This window comes from Taudactylus pleione, unplaced genomic scaffold, assembly GCF_031769625.1.
Source record: "Taudactylus pleione unplaced genomic scaffold, aTauple2 ptg000473l, whole genome shotgun sequence".
Taxonomy (NCBI): domain Eukaryota; kingdom Metazoa; phylum Chordata; class Amphibia; order Anura; family Myobatrachidae; genus Taudactylus; species Taudactylus pleione.
This window is the reverse complement of record NW_028284875.1, coordinates 6,674,441-6,687,121: the sequence shown is the minus strand read 5'-3', so window position 1 is coordinate 6,687,121 and position 12,681 is coordinate 6,674,441. Positions and strand designations below refer to the sequence as shown.

Sequence of the window (12,681 nt, the reverse complement as noted above, 5' to 3'; positions counted from 1 at the left end):
GTAAAGTCAGTGTCCAAAGAAATATAAAAAGCAGAAAATTACCCTTTTGATGACATGGATGAAAGGACTTCAAGAAACCCATCAGCAATTGCCATAGACATTGTTATTTTGTAGCCACTCTGATATTAAATTGCAATTAAAACTTAATAGGTATGTTTTGGTATATATGGATTTCATGCAATACCATTAAGACAGTCACCTGCATTGAAAAAAAGCATAACTTCTAGAATGAGAATGAGCATCAAAGGAACATGCATCCTAGATGAGACTTGAAGCCACTGTCCCAGGTGATAGCAAACTTATCCGGAAACTAATCCACAATGTCATCAGGATAAATGTCTGCTTTTAGATACAGGGCCATAATTTTGCAAGCTGAACAGTACCGGATTGTTAAGCAGATAAAAGTTTCTGGTGGAGCCATTTGTGCAGTATCAAGCAAGAATAAAGGGAACATCTCCAGTAATTATATGGATGAAATAAAGCCCAGATGAGACTTGAAACCACAATCCCTAGCTTAGGAGGCCAGTGCCTTATCCATTAGGCCAGTGGGGCTTAGTAACATCTTTGTGTGAAACTGATTTTTTCATTAGTATAATCATTAATTGTTGCGATATAGGAAAGCCGTTTATTTGTGTTCTTTGCTTTACAAATCCCAGCATGAAATGTGATTGTACTAACCAGACCTAATAGTGTGGACCCTCATGTTACATTGCAGCAAAACAGATTGATGCAACTCTTTTACCAATAAAGAGGTAGTCTTTTGCATTCCATTTTGTTGACTAACTAAAGTAATGTTTACAGTGCATATGAACCAAAGCAGATGTGTGTACTGGTACCTTAAAAACAGTCATGTTTGTGATTTTTTTCTGCCTTCATATCAGGATGTTCAGGTAGCAGATGATAATCATTAACTGATGACATTAGAAAAAAAATTACATTTGCTCCAGGTGAGGCTTGAACTCACAACCTCGGCATTGCTCAACAGATACTGTCTTATAAGTACTGCGCGCTGACCGATTGCACCACATGAGCACATGGTCAAAGTGTATTATTTTTAGTTGAGTGATTTTAGCATCGAGTTGACTAAGTATATTAACTTGGTTTATTAATTTTAAATTAGTTACTTTTTAAATCCACTAAACTACTGCACCCAATACTAAAGTACCTAATAAAAGTAATATTCTAATCATAAGTTAATCAATTATATTGTGCATTTGTGTTATTGCCCAGTTTTATGTCCTTAGGTGTATATTGCAATGAATTCATGCCATTGCTGTACAGTTCAATATTATCAAAATTGTAAAATAATTCCTGTTTATAAATAATTCCTGTTTATTTATCTTAAATAATATTTGCTATAAATATATGTAACTTCAATGTTGCATAGGGAAAATATACACTATAATACCAAAAAGTGCAGTATCTTTAAATAAAAATAAGTTAAATCTCACTTGTGCTCTATATTTAAAGGTAAACATTGTTTTTTTGGTCTGTAGCACCTAAATTGTCAGTAAAGTCAGTGTCCAAAGAAATATAAAAAGCAGAAAATTACCCTTTTGATGACATGGATGAAAGGACTTCAAGAAACCCATCAGCAATTGCCATAGACATTGTTATTTTGTAGCCACTCTGATATTAAATTGCAATTAAAACTTAATAGGTATGTTTTGGTATATATGGATTTCATGCAATACCATTAAGACAGTCACCTGCATTGAAAAAAAGCATAACTTCTAGAATGAGAATGAGCATCAAAGGAACATGCATCCTAGATGAGACTGGAAGCCACTGTCCCAGGTGATAGCAAACTTATCCGGAAACTAATCCACAATGTCATCAGGATAAATGTCTGCTTTTAGATACAGGGCCATAATTTTGCAAGCTGAACAGTACCGGATTGTTAAGCAGATAAAAGTTTCTGGTGGAGCCATTTGTGCAGTATCAAGCAAGAATAAAGGGAACATCTCCAGTAATTATATGGATGAAATAAAGCCCAGATGAGACTTGAAACCACAATCCCTAGCTTAGGAGGCCAGTGCCTTAGGAGCTTAGGAGGCCAGTGCCTTAGTAACATCTTTGTGTGAAACTGATTTTTTCATTAGTATAATCATTAATTGTTGCGATATAGGAAAGCCGTTTATTTGTGTTCTTTGCTTTACAAATCCCAGCATGAAATGTGATTGTACTAACCAGACCTAATAGTGTGGACCCTCATGTTACAGTGCAGCAAAACAGATTGATGCAACTCTTTTACCAATAAAGAGGTAGTCTTTTGCATTCCATTTTGTTGACTAACTAAAGTAATGTTTACAGTGCATATGAACCAAAGCAGATGTGTGTACTGGTACCTTAAAAACAGTCATGTTTGTGATTTTTTTCTGCCTTCATATCAGGATGTTCAGGTAGCAGATGATAATCATTAACTGATGACATTAGAAAAAAAATTACATTTGCTCCAGGTGAGGCTTGAACTCACAACCTCGGCATTGCTTAACAGATACTGTCTTATAAGTACTGCGTGCTGACCGATTGCACCACCTGAGCACATGGTCAAAGTGTATTATTTTTAGTTGAGTGATTTTAGCATCGAGTTGACTAAGTATATTAACTTGGTTTATTAATTTTAAATTAGTTACTTTTTAAATCCACTAAACTACTGCACCCAATACTAAAGTACCTAATAAAAGTAATATTCTAATCATAAGTTAATCAATTATATTGTGCATTTGTGTTATTGCCCAGTTTTATGTATCCTTAGGTGTATATTGCAATGAATTCATGCCATTGCTGTACAGTTCAATATTATCAAAATTGTAAAATAATTCCTGTTTATAAATAATTCCTGTTTATTTATCTTAAATAATATTTGCTATAAATATATGTAACTTCAATGTTGCATAGGGAAAATATACACTATAATACCAAAAAGTGCAGTATCTTTAAATAAAAATAAGTTAAATCTCACTTGTGCTCTATATTTAAAGGTAAACATTGTTTTTTTGGTCTGTAGCACCTAAATTGTCAGTAAAGTCAGTGTCCAAAGAAATATAAAAAGCAGAAAATTACCCTTTTGATGACATGGATGAAAGGACTTCAAGAAACCCATCAGCAATTGCCATAGACATTGTTATTTTGTAGCCACTCTGATATTAAATTGCAATTAAAACTTAATAGGTATGTTTTGGTATATATGGATTTCATGCAATACCATTAAGACAGTCACCTGCATTGAAAAAAAGCATAACTTCTAGAATGAGAATGAGCATCAAAGGAACATGCATCCTAGATGAGACTGGAAGCCACTGTCCCAGGTGATAGCAAACTTATCCGGAAACTAATCCACAATGTCATCAGGATAAATGTCTGCTTTTAGATACAGGGCCATAATTTTGCAAGCTGAACAGTACCGGATTGTTAAGCAGATAAAAGTTTCTGGTGGAGCCATTTGTGCAGTATCAAGCAAGAATAAAGGGAACATCTCCAGTAATTATATGGATGAAATAAAGCCCAGATGAGACTTGAAACCACAATCCCTAGCTTAGGAGGCCAGTGCCTTATCCATTAGGCCAGTGGGGCTTAGTAACATCTTTGTGTGAAACTGATTTTTTCATTAGTATAATCATTAATTGTTGCGATATAGGAAAGCCGTTTATTTGTGTTCTTTGCTTTACAAATCCCAGCATGAAATGTGATTGTACTAACCAGACCTAATAGTGTGGACCCTCATGTTACATTGCAGCAAAACAGATTGATGCAACTCTTTTACCAATAAAGAGGTAGTCTTTTGCATTCCATTTTGTTGACTAACTAAAGTAATGTTTACAGTGCATATGAACCAAAGCAGATGTGTGTACTGGTACCTTAAAAACAGTCATGTTTGTGATTTTTTTCTGCCTTCATATCAGGATGTTCAGGTAGCAGATGATAATCATTAACTGATGACATTAGAAAAAAAATTACATTTGCTCCAGGTGAGGCTTGAACTCACAACCTCGGCATTGCTCAACAGATACTGTCTTATAAGTACTGCGCGCTGACCGATTGCACCACATGAGCACATGGTCAAAGTGTATTATTTTTAGTTGAGTGATTTTAGCATCGAGTTGACTAAGTATATTAACTTGGTTTATTAATTTTAAATTAGTTACTTTTTAAATCCACTAAACTACTGCACCCAATACTAAAGTACCTAATAAAAGTAATATTCTAATCATAAGTTAATCAATTATATTGTGCATTTGTGTTATTGCCCAGTTTTATGTATCCTTAGGTGTATATTGCAATGAATTCATGCCATTGCTGTACAGTTCAATATTATCAAAATTGTAAAATAATTCCTGTTTATAAATAATTCCTGTTTATTTATCTTAAATAATATTTGCTATAAATATATGTAACTTCAATGTTGCATAGGGAAAATATACACTATAATACCAAAAAGTGCAGTATCTTTAAATAAAAATAAGTTAAATCTCACTTGTGCTCTATATTTAAAGGTAAACATTGTTTTTTTGGTCTGTAGCACCTAAATTGTCAGTAAAGTCAGTGTCCAAAGAAATATAAAAAGCCGAAAATTACCCTTTTGATGACATGGATGAAAGGACTTCAAGAAACCCATCAGCAATTGCCATAGACATTGTTATTTTGTAGCCACTCTGATATTAAATTGCAATTAAAACTTAATAGGTATGTTTTGGTATATATGGATTTCATGCAATACCATTAAGACAGTCACCTGCATTGAAAAAAAGCATAACTTCTAGAATGAGAATGAGCATCAAAGGAACATGCATCCTAGATGAGACTGGAAGCCACTGTCCCAGGTGATAGCAAACTTATCCGGAAACTAATCCACAATGTCATCAGGATAAAAGTCTGCTTTTAGATACAGGGCCATAATTATGCAAGCTGAACAGTACCGGATTGTTAAGCAGATAAAAGTTTCTGGTGGAGCCATTTGTGCAGTATCAAGCAAGAATAAAGGGAACATCTCCAGTAATTATATGGATGAAATAAAGCCCAGATGAGACTTGAAACCACAATACCTAGCTTAGGAGGCCAGTGCCTTAGGAGCTTAGGAGGCCAGTGCCTTAGTAACATCTTTGTGTGAAACTGATTTTTTCATTAGTATAATCATTAATTGTTGCGATATAGGAAAGCCGTTTATTTGTGTTCTTTGCTTTACAAATCCCAGCATGAAATGTGATTGTACTAACCAGACCTAATAGTGTGGACCCTCATGTTACATTGCAGCAAAACAGATTGATGCAACTCTTTTACCAATAAAGAGGTAGTCTTTTGCATTCCATTTTGTTGACTAACTAAAGTAATGTTTACAGTGCATATGAACCAAAGCAGATGTGTGTACTGGTACCTTAAAAACAGTCATGTTTGTGATTTTTTTTCTGCCTTCATATCAGGATGTTCAGGTAGCAGATGATAATCATTAACTGATGACATTAGAAAAAAAATTACATTTGCTCCAGGTGAGGCTTGAACTCACAACCTCGGCATTGCTCAACAGATACTGTCTTATAAGTACTGCGTGCTGACCGATTGCACCACATGAGCACATGGTCAAAGTGTATTATTTTTAGTTGAGTGATTTTAGCATCGAGTTGACTAAGTATATTAACTTGGTTTATTAATTTTAAATTAGTTACTTTTTAAATCCACTAAACTACTGCACCCAATACTAAAGTACCTAATAAAAGTAATATTCTAATCATAAGTTAATCAATTATATTGTGCATTTGTGTTATTGCCCAGTTTTATGTATCCTTAGGTGTATATTGCAATGAATTCATGCCATTGCTGTACAGTTCAATATTATCAAAATTGTAAAATAATTCCTGTTTATAAATAATTCCTGTTTATTTATCTTAAATAATATTTGCTATAAATATATGTAACTTCAATGTTGCATAGGGAAAATATACACTATAATACCAAAAAGTGCAGTATCTTTAAATAAAAATAAGTTAAATCTCACTTGTGCTCTATATTTAAAGGTAAACATTGTTTTTTTGGTCTGTAGCACCTAAATTGTCAGTAAAGTCAGTGTCCAAAGAAATATAAAAAGCAGAAAATTACCCTTTTGATGACATGGATGAAAGGACTTCAAGAAACCCATCAGAAATTGTCATAGACATTGTTATTTTGTAGCCACTCTGATATTAAATTGCAATTAAAACTTAATAGGTATGTTTTGGTATATATGGATTTCATGCAATACCATTAAGACAGTCACCTGCATTGAAAAAAAGCATAACTTCTAGAATGAGAATGAGCATCAAAGGAACATGCATCCTAGATGAGACTGGAAGCCACTGTCCCAGGTGATAGCAAACTTATCCGGAAACTAATCCACAATGTCATCAGGATAAATGTCTGCTTTTAGATACAGGGCCATAATTTTGCAAGCTGAACAGTACCGGATTGTTAAGCAGATAAAAGTTTCTGGTGGAGCCATTTGTGCAGTATCAAGCAAGAATAAAGGGAACATCTCCAGTAATTATATGGATGAAATAAAGCCCAGATGAGACTTGAAACCACAATCCCTAGCTTAGGAGGCCAGTGCCTTAGGAGCTTAGGAGGCCAGTGCCTTAGTAACATCTTTGTGTGAAACTGATTTTTTCATTAGTATAATCATTAATTGTTGCGATATAGGAAAGCCGTTTATTTGTGTTCTTTGCTTTACAAATCCCAGCATGAAATGTGATTGTACTAACCAGACCTAATAGTGTGGACCCTCATGTTACATTGCAGCAAAACAGATTGATGCAACTCTTTTACCAATAAAGAGGTAGTCTTTTGCATTCCATTTTGTTGACTAACTAAAGTAATGTTTACAGTGCATATGAACCAAAGCAGATGTGTGTACTGGTACCTTAAAAACAGTCATGTTTGTGATTTTTTTCTGCCTTCATATCAGGATGTTCAGGTAGCAGATGATAATCATTAACTGATGACATTAGAAAAAAAATTACATTTGCTCCAGGTGAGGCTTGAACTCACAACCTCGGCATTGCTCAACAGATACTGTCTTATAAGTACTGCGCGCTGACCGATTGCACCACATGAGCACACGGTCAAAGTGTATTATTTTTAGTTGAGTGATTTTAGCATCGAGTTGACTAAGTATATTAACTTGGTTTATTAATTTTAAATTAGTTACTTTTTAAATCCACTAAACTACTGCACCCAATACTAAAGTACCTAATAAAAGTAATATTCTAATCATAAGTTAATCAATTATATTGTGCATTTGTGTTATTGCCCAGTTTTATGTATCCTTAGGTGTATATTGCAATGAATTCATGCCATTGCTGTACAGTTCAATATTATAAAAATTGTAAAATAATTCCTGTTTATAAATAATTTCTGTTTATTTATCTTAAATAATATTTGCTATAAATATATGTAACTTCAATGTTGCATAGGGAAAATATACACTATAATACCAAAAAGTGCAGTATCTTTAAATAAAAATAAGTTAAATCTCACTTGTGCACTATATTTAAAGGTAAACATTGTTTTTTTGGTCTGTAGCACCTAAATTGTCAGTAAAGTCAGTGTCCAAAGAAATATAAAAAGCAGAAAATTACCCTTTTGATGACATGGATGAAAGGACTTCAAGAAACCCATCAGCAATTGCCATAGACATTGTTATTTTGTAGCCACTCTGATATTAAATTGCAATTAAAACTTAATAGGTATGTTTTGGTATATATGGATTTCATGCAATACCATTAAGACAGTCACCTGCATTGAAAAAAAGCATAACTTCTAGAATGAGAATGAGCATCAAAGGAACATGCATCCTAGATGAGACTTGAAGCCACTGTCCCAGGTGATAGCAAATTTATCCGGAAACTAATCCACAATGTCATCAGGATAAATGTCTGCTTTTAGATACAGGGCCATAATTTTGCAAGCTGAACAGTACCGGATTGTTAAGCAGATAAAAGTTTCTGGTGGAGCCATTTGTGCAGTATCAAGCAAGAATAAAGGGAACATCTCCAGTAATTATATGGATGAAATAAAGCCCAGATGAGACTTGAAACCACAATCCCTAGCTTAGGAGACCAGTGCCTTATCCATTAGGCCAGTGGGGCTTAGTAACATCTTTGTGTGAAACTGATTTTTTCATTAGTATAATCATTAATTGTTGCGATATAGGAAAGCCGTTTATTTGTGTCATTTGCTTTACAAATCCCAGCATGAAATGTGATTGTACTAACCAGACCTAATAGTGTGGACCCTCATGTTACATTGCAGCAAAACAGATTGATGCAACTCTTTTACCAATAAAGAGGTAGTCTTTTGCATTCCATTTTGTTGACTAACTAAAGTAATGTTTACAGTGCATATGAACCAAAGCAGATGTGTGTACTGGTACCTTAAAAACAGTCATGTTTGTGATTTTTTTCTGCCTTCATATCAGGATGTTCAGGTAGCAGATGATAATCATTAGAAAAAAAATTACATTTGCTCCAGGTGAGGCTTGAACTCACAACCTCGGCATTGCTCAACAGATACTGCCTTATAAGTACCGCGCGCTAACCGATTGCGCCACAGGAGCACATGGTCAAAGTGTATTATTTTTAGTTGAGTGATTTTAGCATCGAGTTGACTAAGTATATTAACTTGGTTTATTAATTTTAAATTAGTTACTTTTTAAATCCACTAAACTACTGCACCCAATACTAAAGTACCTAATAAAAGTAATATTCTAATCATAAGTTAATCAATTATATTGTGCATTTGTGTTATTGCCCAGTTTTATGTATCCTTAGGTGTATATTGCAATGAATTCATGCCATTGCTGTACAGTTCAATATTATCAAAATTGTAAAATAATTCCTGTTTATCAATAATTTCTGTTTATTTATCTTAAATAATATTTGCTATAAATATATGTAACTTCAATGTTGCATAGGGAAAATATACACTATAATACCAAAAAGTGCAGTATCTTTAAATAAAAATAAGTTAAATCTCACTTGTGCTCTATATTTAAAGGTAAACATTGTTTTTTTGGTCTGTAGCACCTAAATTGTCAGTAAAGTCAGTGTCCAAAGAAATATAAAAAGCAGAAAATTACCCTTTTGATGACTTGGATGAAAGGACTTCAAGAAACCCATCAGCAATTGCCATAGACATTGTTATTTTGTAGCCACTCTGATAGTAAATTGCAATTAAAACTTAATAGGTATGTTTTGGTATATATGGATTTCATGCAATACCATTAAGACAGTCACCTGCATTGAAAAAAAGCATAACTTCTAGAATGAGAATGAGCATCAAAGGAACATGCATCCTAGATGAGACTTGAAGCCACTGTCCCAGGTGATAGCAAATTTATCCGGAAACTAATCCACAATGTAATCAGGATAAATGTCTGCTTTTAGATACAGGGCCATAATTTTGCAAGCTGAACAGTACCGGATTGTTAAGCAGATAAAAGTTTCTGGTGGAGACATTTGTGCAGTATCAAGCAAGAATAAAGGGAACATCTCCAGTAATTATATGGATGAAATAAAGCCCAGATGAGACTTGAAACCACAATCCCTAGCTTAGGAGGCCAGTGCCTTATCCATTAGGCCAGTGGGGCTTAGTAACATCTTTGTGTGAAACTGATTTTTTCATTAGTATAATCATTAATTGTTGCGATATAGGAAAGCCGTTTATTTGTGTTCTTTGCTTTACAAATCCCAGCATGAAATGTGATTGTACTAACCAGACCTAATAGTGTGGACCCTCATGTTACATTGCAGCAAAACAGATTGATGCAACTCTTTTACCAATAAAGAGGTAGTCTTTTGCATTCCATTTTGTTGACTAACTAAAGTAATGTTTACAGTGCATATGAACCAAAGCAGATGTGTGTACTGGTACCTTAAAAACAGTCATGTTTGTGATTTTTTTCTGCCTTCATATCAGGATGTTCAGGTAGCAGATGATAATCTGATGACCTTAGAAAAAAAATTACATTTGCTACAGGTGAGGCTTGAACTCACAACCTCGGCATTGCTCAACAGATACTGTCTTATAAGTACCGCGCGCTAACCGATTGCGCCACAGGAGCACATGGTCAAAGTGTATTATTTTTAGTTGAGTGATTTTAGCATCGAGTTGACTAAGTATATTAACTTGGTTTATTAATTTTAAATTAGTTACTTTTTAAATCCACTAAACTACTGCACCCAATACTAAAGTACCTAATAAAAGTAATATTCTAATCATAAGTTAATCAATTATATTGTGCATTTGTGTTATTGCCCAGTTTTATGTATCCTTAGGTGTATATTGCAATGAATTCATGCCATTGCTGTACAGTTCAATATTATCAAAATTGTAAAATAATTCCTGTTTATAAATAATTTCTGTTTATTTATCTTAAATAATATTTGCTATAAATATATGTAACTTCAATGTTGCATAGGGATAATATACACTATAATACCAAAAAGTGCAGTATCTTTAAATAAAAATAAGTTAAATCTCACTTGTGCTCTATATTTAAAGGTAAACATTGTTTTTTTGGTCTGTAGCACCTAAATTGTCAGTAAAGTCAGTGTCCAAAGAAATATAAAAAGCAGAAAATTACCCTTTTGATGACATGGATGAAAGGACTTCAAGAAACCCATCAGCAATTGCCATAGACATTGTTATTTTGTAGCCACTCTGATATTAAATTGCAATTAAAACTTAATAGGTATGTTTTGGTATATATGGATTTCATGCAATACCATTAAGACAGTCACCTGCATTGAAAAAAAGCATAACTTCTAGAATGAGAATGAGCATCAAAGGAACATGCATCCTAGATGAGACTGGAAGCCACAGTCCCAGGTGATAGCAAACTTATCCGGAAACTAATCCACAATGTCATCAGGATAAATGTCTGCTTTTAGATACAGGGCCATAATTTTGCAAGCTGAACAGTACCGGATTGTTAAGCAGATAAAAGTTTCTGGTGGAGCCATTTGTGCAGTATCAAGCAAGAATAAAGGGAACATCTCCAGTAATTATATGGATGAAATAAAGCCCAGATGAGACTTGAAACCACAATCCCTAGCTTAGGAGACCAGTGCCTTATCCATTAGGCCAGTGGGGCTTAGTAACATCTTTGTGTGAAACTGATTTTTTCATTAGTATAATCATTAATTGTTGCGATATAGGAAAGCCGTTTATTTGTGTTCTTTGCTTTACAAATCCCAGCATGAAATGTGATTGTACTAACCAGACCTAATAGTGTGGACCCTCATGTTACATTGCAGCAAAACAGATTGATGCAACTCTTTTACCAATAAAGAGGTAGTCTTTTGCATTCCATTTTGTTGACTAACTAAAGTAATGTTTACAGTGCATATGAACCAAAGCAGATGTGTGTACTGGTACCTTAAAAACAGTCATGTTTGTGATTTTTTTCTGCCTTCATATCAGGATGTTCAGGTAGCAGATGATAATCTGATGACCTTAGAAAAAAAATTACATTTGCTACAGGTGAGGCTTGAACTCACAACCTCGGCATTGCTCAACAGATACTGTCTTATAAGTACCGCGCGCTAACCGATTGCGCCACAGGAGCACATGGTCAAAGTGTATTATTTTTAGTTGAGTGATTTTAGCATCGAGTTGACTAAGTATATTAACTTGGTTTATTAATTTTAAATTAGTTACTTTTTAAATCCACTAAACTACTGCACCCAATACTAAAGTACCTAATAAAAGTAATATTCTAATCATAAGTTAATCAATTATATTGTGCATTTGTGTTATTGCCCAGTTTTATGTATCCTTAGGTGTATATTGCAATGAATTCATGCCATTGCTGTACAGTTCAATATTATCAAAATTGTAAAATAATTCCTGTTTATAAATAATTTCTGTTTATTTATCTTAAATAATATTTGCTATAAATATATGTAACTTCAATGTTGCATAGGGATAATATACACTATAATACCAAAAAGTGCAGTATCTTTAAATAAAAATAAGTTAAATCTCACTTGTGCTCTATATTTAAAGGTAAACATTGTTTTTTTGGTCTGTAGCACCTAAATTGTCAGTAAAGTCAGTGTCCAAAGAAATATAAAAAGCAGAAAATTACCCTTTTGATGACATGGATGAAAGGACTTCAAGAAACCCATCAGCAATTGCCATAGACATTGTTATTTTGTAGCCACTCTGATATTAAATTGCAATTAAAACTTAATAGGTATGTTTTGGTATATATGGATTTCATGCAATACCATTAAGACAGTCACCTGCATTGAAAAAAAGCATAACTTCTAGAATGAGAATGAGCATCAAAGGAACATGCATCCTAGATGAGACTGGAAGCCACTGTCCCAGGTGATAGCAAACTTATCCGGAAACTAATCCACAATGTCATCAGGATAAATGTCTGCTTTTAGATACAGGGCCATAATTTTGCAAGCTGAACAGTACCGGATTGTTAAGCAGATAAAAGTTTCTGGTGGAGTCATTTGTGCAGTATCAAGCAAGAATAAAGGGAACATCTCCAGTAATTATATGGATGAAATAAAGCCCAGATGAGACTTGAAACCACAATCCCTAGCTTAGGAGACCAGTGCCTTATCCATTAGGCCAGTGGGGCTTAGTAACATCTTTGTGTGAAACTGATTTTTTCATTAGTATAATCATTAATTG

General features: G+C 33.8%; 3 non-coding genes across 3 annotated transcripts; all 3 read right to left on the bottom strand.

Moving 5' to 3' along the window:
* Nucleotides 1-8,491: 8,491 nt before the first annotated feature.
* Nucleotides 8,492-8,584, bottom strand: TRNAI-UAU (transfer RNA isoleucine (anticodon UAU)). Its single transcript is given in 2 exon segments — nucleotides 8,492-8,527; nucleotides 8,547-8,584. It is a non-coding gene; the product is annotated as a tRNA-Ile (tRNA).
* Nucleotides 8,585-9,997: 1,413 nt separating this feature from the next.
* Nucleotides 9,998-10,090, bottom strand: TRNAI-UAU (transfer RNA isoleucine (anticodon UAU)). Its single transcript is given in 2 exon segments — nucleotides 9,998-10,033; nucleotides 10,053-10,090. It is a non-coding gene; the product is annotated as a tRNA-Ile (tRNA).
* Nucleotides 10,091-11,503: 1,413 nt separating this feature from the next.
* TRNAI-UAU (transfer RNA isoleucine (anticodon UAU)) lies at nucleotides 11,504-11,596 on the bottom strand. The gene is given in 2 exon segments: nucleotides 11,504-11,539; nucleotides 11,559-11,596. It is a non-coding gene; the product is annotated as a tRNA-Ile (tRNA).
* Between the last annotated feature and the right edge of the window lie 1,085 nt (nucleotides 11,597-12,681).